This window comes from Ailuropoda melanoleuca, chromosome 15 (assembly GCF_002007445.2).
Source record: "Ailuropoda melanoleuca isolate Jingjing chromosome 15, ASM200744v2, whole genome shotgun sequence".
NCBI lineage: Eukaryota > Metazoa > Chordata > Mammalia > Carnivora > Ursidae > Ailuropoda > Ailuropoda melanoleuca.
Window position 1 is genome coordinate 77,413,346 of NC_048232.1, and position 8,273 is coordinate 77,421,618.

At 41.2% G+C, this 8,273-nt stretch overlaps 1 long non-coding RNA gene across 1 annotated transcript in view; it reads left to right on the forward strand.

Annotated features, from left to right (window-relative positions):
• The window catches only part of LOC117796444, a 63,686-nt gene that overhangs the window by 5,890 nt on the left and 49,523 nt on the right, over positions 1 to 8,273 (forward strand). Inside the window, exons 2-3 of the long non-coding RNA XR_004620970.1 lie at positions 1,813 to 2,001; positions 3,308 to 3,472. This is a non-coding gene — a long non-coding RNA (uncharacterized LOC117796444). The remainder of the gene's footprint in view (positions 1 to 1,812; positions 2,002 to 3,307; positions 3,473 to 8,273) is intronic.

The following is an 8,273-nucleotide window of genomic DNA, read 5'->3' on the forward strand; positions in this document are numbered from 1 at the left end:
ATCCAGAGTAAAGCCCACTTCCTTATATCCTTCCCCAAATCACACAACCAAAGCCAAATCCTATAAATCCTTTCTAAAATCCTTTTACTGAAACAGGCTACTGTTCCCCTGTCCCTCCTTTCCTACTGCAGTAATCAGTAACCCCAACTTGTTCAACTACAAGTGTGTCACTGGGGATCTTTGGCCAGAGGGCATTGACGATATAAACTGGAAGTCCCAGGACACATCTGGCTTCAGAATCATCTGGATTTAGGAGTTCCCATAATGTCAGGACACTTTCTTTCCATATTTTAGGCCCACCTTCTTCTTGTGTTGGCTTCATCTTCTGGTCGGATCTTTTTTGGAAGCAGGTCAGATAGCCACTGGCACTCCTAGCCCTACATCCTTACAGTCCATTATGCAGAAGAGGGGAAATCTGTTTTCCAGTGACCTAACAGCAAAACTTAAAATACACTTTTGATTTCCTCTGCTTGGTTTAGATGCTTATCCCTCTGTCAATCACTGTATTAGAGGATGGGGTACATGGCCAGTCTGAGGCACATACCTGTTCTTGGGGTAGGAAAAAAAAAAAGTTACCTTGATTGTCAGTCCCATAAGGTTCACATAGAGTGGAGGTGGATTGCTTCCTTTATCAGAATTTGGTTAGAACAGAAAACACTCCCTATTTTGTAAGCAGTAAGGGATTCTATATAGAAAATTAGTTGCTTATAAAATTACAGTAAGAGCCAGAGGGGAAAAAAGCCAAGGAAGGTGGCAGCTGGTTTTCAGTTATGCTGCTAGTTTTCAAGCAATCAGGAAGGCGAAGGACCTCAGCAGGAAGCTGCTGGCAGTGACTACAAACATCTTCCATGCTGTCGTGGGTGAATGACAAGAAAATGCCTGGAGGCTACTCAAAAGCTCACATCTGCTGCAGCCCACAGATCATCTGTTTCCAAAGAAGCAGTGACTATCTATGATCGATCAGCAAATCCATCCATCCATCCATCCATCCATCCATCCATCCATCCCGGTCTTCCAAAATTTGTGAAAATTCCTCATACTGGCAAACTAGTTGTCAGGGACTCTGGGATATATGGTCGGCCTTCACAGTTTTCTGGCTGCTGTGACACAGAGATGAGCACAGAGGGCACATGGTGGGGAATGGCATTGAGTTGTCAGCAGATAGTCTGGTACAGATATGCAGAGTAGAGGATGTTGGACAAATGACACAAATGCTGCCCTCAGTCATACTATTGTAAATACTTTTCTCAGCTTATACCCCTGCCCTTTCTAAAATTAATGTGCAGGTGTTCAAAAGAAGCTTAATTTGTTTGAACAGCTTTCGGGGTCCTAGAGGTATTGAGACTGGATATATGTCCATTTTCAAGTACAGGAGGAAAATGGAAGTCATGAGCAATAGTTGGTGAGCTTGATGGAAAATTCTAGGAGAGTGAGTTTGTAGGTAAGAATACGAAGAAGACAGCACATGAAGACTCAGAAAATAAAAGTGATTACAAAGAAACATCAGAAGTTTACTAAGAACAAATCATACCAAACTCGCCTTGTTTGTTTGCTCATAAATGGATTACTGAGGGGATTCCTAGGGTCACAGGACATGTGGGTTTTAGTGTGGCATTTACCAAAATCTCCTTATGCCTCTCTGAACAAATGATGGCATTACCACTGAGTGGAATGATAGCTGAATGGCTGTGCCCTGAGAATGCTCACTAATGGGTCAATGTCAACCTAGGATACCAGTTTCTGTGAAGGAGCTCCAGGTTTGGTGGTGGTTCTCGTCCGGTTCAACATTTTTATCATTGTTTCATATGACAGGATTGATGGCCCTCTAATCAAATCTCAGGATGCTCCGAGGCTGAGGGGAAGAACAAATGGATTGCATAATAGAATCGGGATTCACAAAACTATCAGTAGCCTGGCTTGAAGGGACGAAAAGAGCAAGTTGAATTGCACTGGAAATAAATCTAAAACATTGTCTCTAGACCTCCAAACACTGTCGTGAAAGTAAGTGAGAGGGATGGCTTCATCAAGGACTCTTGGAAAAAAATCTCATGTCTTGTCTTTACTGGAAAAAACCTAGACTGCTGGATCATATTAAATAGTCAAAATAATGAAGTGACATGTTGGGTTGCATTTATAGATTATTACTTTTTTCTGATTTTTGTGGTTTGCTTTATTTTGTTTTCTGGGAATAGTGCTATATTAATTGAGAGAAATAGGACAGACCACAAGCCTTTATATGTATAATTAATATTTTGGTAATGTGATTTTGCCCCAAACTTTATTTATAGGCCTCAGTTTACAGCCATAGAAAATTAACATTTTATTTTATTTTATTTTTTTTATTATGTCAGTCACCATACAGTTCATTGGTTTTTGATGTAGTGTTCCATGCTTCATTGTTTGCAAATAACACCCAGTGTTCCTTGCAATATGTGCCCTCCTTAATACCCATAACCAGGCTAGCCCATGCCCCCAACTTCCTCCCTTCTGAAACCCTGTTTTTTTCCCAGAGTCCATAGTCTCTCATGGTTCATCCCCCCCTCTGATTTCCGCTCCCTTCATTTTTCCCTTCCTTCTCCTAATGTCCTCCATGCTATTCCTTATGTTCCACATATAAGTGAAACCATATTAATTGTCTTTCTCTGCTTGACTTATTTCACTTAGCATAATCCCTCCTGTTCCATCCATGTTGATGCAAATGGTGGGTATTCATCCTTTCTGATGGCCGAGTAATATTCCATTATATATATGGACCACATCTTTATCCATTTATCTGTTGAAGGGCACCTTGGCTCCTTCCACAGTTTGGCTATTGTGGACGTTACTGCTATGAGCATTGGGGTGCATGTGCCCCTTCTTTTCACTACCTCTGTATCTTTGGGTTAAGTACCCAGTAGTGCAATTGCTGGGTCATAGGGAGCTCTATTTTTAACTTTTTGAGGAATCTCCATACTGTTTTCCAAAGTGGCTGTACCAACTTCATTCCCTCCAACAATGTAGGAGCGTTCTCCTTTCTCCACGTCCTCTCCAACATTTGTTGTTTCCTGCCTTGTTATTCAATTATTTTGAATTGAATAATGCCACACACATAGTATAGGCTCAGCAGATTACCATTTAAAATAATTCCTGATTTAACGTTTTTTTCTGGAACACTATGTTGAGTTATTCACGCATTCATTCAGCAGATATTTCTTGGGAACTGGAGCCAGGCTCTGGGTAGGTGCTGAGAACACATCAGTGAACAAAATAGATAAAATCTTTGCCATGAGAAAACTGAAACATTTATTGAGCATCCAATATGTTCCAGATACTGTGTGAAGGGTGTCAAGATGAATATAGTTCCTGCCTTCAAATTCTTGTTAAAGAAACAGATGTGGAGATAGAATGACAACCCAGAAATGCTACATGCCACTCAAGCTCTGAGAAGGACACAACAAATCAGAGGGAAATAGTTGCAGTGGACAGGACAGAGGTGAGTTGTTTCATCTGTGTGTGATGAATAGATATTTGCTCATTCTTGGTACCACCTTGATAAATGTGTCTGAATAAGGCAACTAGAATAGTGGGTAAACCTCAAACCCGTACCATGTAGGGCAATAGAGATGGAACTTGGACTTTATTTATTAACCTGGAGATGAGACATCCTAGGGGTAGGGCCCGCTTCATGGGCATGCAACATGTGAAATGTTGCTGTGTAAAATGGAGAATGGCCTTGTACTGTGTGGCTGCAAAGGAGGGCTTTAGGAGATAGCTGGACATTTCAGAGCAGCAGACCTGGGGTCACACGAGGAAAATTTTTCGGACGGAGTAGTTCATCAGTGGAAGGATACATTTGTGTAGTAGCAGATTCCTTCTCATTAGTCATCCAGGCAGAAGCTTGGGGAGGCCCTTGCAATGCATGACGAAGATGGACTCACTGATTTGTGTTTTGGACTGAACAGCCTCTGAGGTCAGGTGGCCCTGAGATTCTCCTGCTTTTAGATCGTCCATATGCTGCATTTAAAATTCTGTATCATGCGTTGCTATCTTGCATCCTGTGTGTAAATCATTGCTTACTTAACTCAATTATGGACTTCTCGAGAGGTCTTGAGAAAAGGGCTGGAGGGTGTATTGGAGAAGCTGTAGATTTGAAATTTGTTCCAGTACCAAAAAGCGGTGTTCCTTTCAGGCAGCCTATTCGCCTTCTCTGCACCTGAACTTCCACATCTATACAGTGCATGTAATAAAAGTCATCCTGTCCTGTTGCTGTGAGGATAAGATAGAGTGTGTGGGTAAAGCATCTTGAACAGAGTAACACACAAAAATGGATATACATTTAATGATCGTTATATTTATTCCATTCTTGCATACTGCTATCCCTCTGGCGTCTGGCACTGAGGAATGTACAGATCAGTTCTGTCTCCAAAGATACTTGTTGGGTGAAGGCCAAGTGCTCATTGAAATGCTGTGGACCAACAAACTGGAGAACCAATGGTCACTGATTCTTTCCCCAAAGGGAGGAGGATTCTGCTCTATNTTTTTTTTTTTTTTTTTTTTTTTTTTTTTTTTTTTTTTTTTTTTTTTTTTTTTTTTTTTTAGCTCTCTCAGCTCCTTCTTTGTGTTATTCTTGCTCTGGCTCTGGTGTTCTTCACTTGCTTCTGAAGCTGCTGGTGCCTAGATCCATGGATTCCCAGCACCCTCTAGAGACAGAAGAGGGATTTGTCTCACTTGAGAGAAGATAGATTTTTCTTATTATGCATCTGCTGGCGCAAAGGAATGTGCCAGGAGTGAGGTGTGGAGAGAGGGAACAAAGAAGGGAGGCTCCAGCTGTTGTTAACCCACCTGTCCCTATCAATGCACTTTTCTGATTGCCTTCTCTTAGATGTCCAATCCCCAGGTGGATCTGAGGACAGTGAGCCACGTGGGATGCAGAAAAAGTTTCCTTCTATTCTTGAGCACAGGTAGTCAGTTGAGAGCGTTTCAATGGGGCCATAACTGAATCTCTAGTGAATTCCGAACAGGCCAGTGACTCAGATCTAGGGTTAAATATGTGCCTGAATGACCTCCTCTGGCTGCCCCGGCAACATGTCCTGCTCAACCACCAGAAGAAGGGAGGGAAGAACTCATTCAAACACAATGAACCACAGAAAACAATTTTAATTATAAAATGTATCTCCAAGTATTTAGTCTCCATTTCTTTCTCATACTCAACTCTTCAATTTCCACATCACTCTTATCCTTCAATAAACTTAAAGACAACTTTCCTATCGTGAATATAGAGGGGCAGAGAGGTGAAGGAGAGAGGGGACTGGGGTGGTCATAACGGGGAGGGTATGGTAAGACCCACTTCAGGATTGTTATGCCTTGGATAATGAGCAGAAGTAACTGACTGACTAATTAAAAAATCAGAACTCTTAAATAGGCAAACCTCAGAGATATTGCAGGTTCAGTTCCAGACAACCACAATAAAGCAAATATTTTAATGAAGTGAATGTCGCAATAAAGCAAGTTGATGAATTTTATGTTTTCCCAGTACATATAGAAGTTATGTTTACACTATACTGTAGTCTTTTAAGTGTACAATAACATTATGTTTAAAAATACAAAGCATATACCTTAATTAAAACATCCTCTATTGCTAAAAAAAATACTAACCATCATTTGAGTTTTCAGGAGTTGTAATGTTTTTGCTGGTGGGAGATCTTGCCTTGAAGTTGATGGCTGCTGACAATCAGGGTGGTAGTTGCTAAAGGTTGGGGTGGTGGTGCAATGTCTTAACACAACAATGAAGTTTCCTGCGTCGGTGGACTCTTCCTTTCATGAACGATTTTTCTGTAGCATGTGATGCTGTTTGATAGAATTGTAGAACTTCCTTCAAAATTGGAGTCAATCTTCTCAAACCCTGCTATTTTATCAACTCAGTTTATGTAACATTTTAAATTCTTTGTTGTCATTTCAACAATCTTCACAGCATCTTTACCAGGAATCGATTCCATCTCAAGGAACCACTTTCTTTGCTTATCTGTAAGAAGCAACTCCCCATCCATTCAAGTTTTTTTATGAGACTGCAGCAATGCAATCCATCTTCAGGCTCCACTTCTCATTCTAGTTCTCTTGCTGTTTCCACCGTCTCCAGATACATCTTCCACTCAAGTCTTGAACCTCACAAAGTCATCCATGAGGGTTGGAATCACCTTCTTCCAAACTTCTGCTTACATGATATTTTGACCTCTTCCCATATATCACAAGTGTTCTTAATGACATCAAGACTGGTGAAATCTCTCCAGAAGGTTTTCAGTTTACTTTGCTTAGATTCATCAAAAGAATCACTATCTATGACAGCTATAGCCTTACAAAATGTATTTCTTAAATAATAAGATTTGAAAGTCAAAATTACTCCTTGAACCATGAGCGGCAGAATGGATGTTGTGGTTAGCGGGCATGAAAACAACATTCATCGCATTGTATACCTCCGTTAGGGCTCTTGAGTGACCAGGTCCAATGTCAAATGAGTGGTAATGATTTGAAAGGAGTCTTTTTTTCTGAGCAGTAAGTGTCAACAGTGGGCTTAAAATAGTCCATAAGCCTTGTTGTAAACAGATGTGCTGTTATCTAGACTATGTTGCTCTGTTTCTAGAGCACAGGCAGAGCAGATTCAGCATAATTCTGAAGGCTCTAGGATTTTTGGAAGGAGAGATGAGCGTTGGCTTCAACTTAAAGTCATCAGGGGCTTTGCCCCTAACAAGAGAGTCAGTATGCCCTTTGAAGTTTCAAAGCCAGGCATTGACTTCTCCTCTCTATCTCTGAAAGTCCCGGATGGCATCTTCTTCCCATAAAAGGCTGTTTTATCTACACTGGAATCTGTTGTTTGGCGCAGCCTTAATGATCTTAGCTTGATCTTCCAGGTCACCTGCTGCAGCATCTCCATCAGCACTGGCTGCTTCCCCTCGCACCTGTATGTTACGGAGACGGCTTCTCTCCTTCAACTTCATAAACCAACCCTCTTCTAGCTTCAAACTTTTCTTCTGCAGCTGCCTCCCCTCTCTCAGCCTTCACAGAATTGAAGAGAGAGAGGGCCTTGCTCTGGGTTAGGCTTTATCTTAAGGGGATGTTGTGGCTGGTTTGATCTTCAATCCAGACCACTCCAACTTTCTCTGTATCAGCAATAAGGCTGTTCCACTTTCTTAACATCCCTGTGTTCACTAGAGTAGCATTTTTACTTTCCTCCAGAAACTCTTCCTTTGCATTCACAACCTGGCTAACTGTTTGGCTTGAGAAGCCTCACTTTCATCCCTATCTCAGCTTTTGACATGCCTTCCTCACTAACCTTCATCATTTCTAGTTTTTTTTATTTAAAGTGAGGGATGTGCAACTCATCTTTTCACTTGAACACTTAGAGGTTATTAATTGGCCTAATTTCAACATTGTTGTGTCTCAGGGAATAAGGAGGCCCAAGGAGAGGGAGAGAGAAGGGGGAACAGCCAGCTGGTGGAGCAGTCAGAACACACACAGTATTTATTGATTAAGTTCTCTGTTGTATATGGGCACAGTTCAGAGCACCCCTAAACAATTACAATAGTAACATGAAAAATTGTTGATCACAGATCACCATAACAAATACAATAATAATAATAAAAAGTTTGAGATAAAAGTTTGAAATACTGTGAGAATTACCAAAACGTGACACAGAAACACAAAGTGAGCAAATGCTGTTGGAAAAATGGTGCCAGTAGACCTGCTTGATGTAGGGTTGTCACAAGCCCTCAATTTGTTAAAAAAAGAAATTACAGTATCTGTGAAGCACAATAAAATGAGATATGCCTGTGCTTGGTGGGTTACAAGAGAAAATTACCTTTTGCCCTTCAGTCTTCAAACAAGTGCTGTTGGCTCTTCCTTCCCTGCTCCTTTGTGGCATATTGGGCAGATCTCACAGCTTTCCAGACGCTTGCTGATGTTAAAATATCCAGCCCCATTAGCCCAGTTTAAAATCTTATTCTTTTTTTTTTTTAAAAGATTTTATTTATTTACTTGACAGAGACAGCCAGCAGAGAAGGAACACAAGCAGGGCAAGTGGGAGAGGAAGAAGCAGGCTCCTAGCAGAGGAGCCTGANGGAGCCTGATGCGGGGCTCGATCCCATAACGCCGGGATCACGCCCTGAGCAGAAGGCAGATGCTTAATGACTGCGCCACCCAGGTGCCCCTAAAATCTTATTCTTTTTTTTAATTTTTTTTAATATTATATTATGTTAGTCACCATACAGTACATCCCCGGATTCCGATGCAAAGTTCGATGT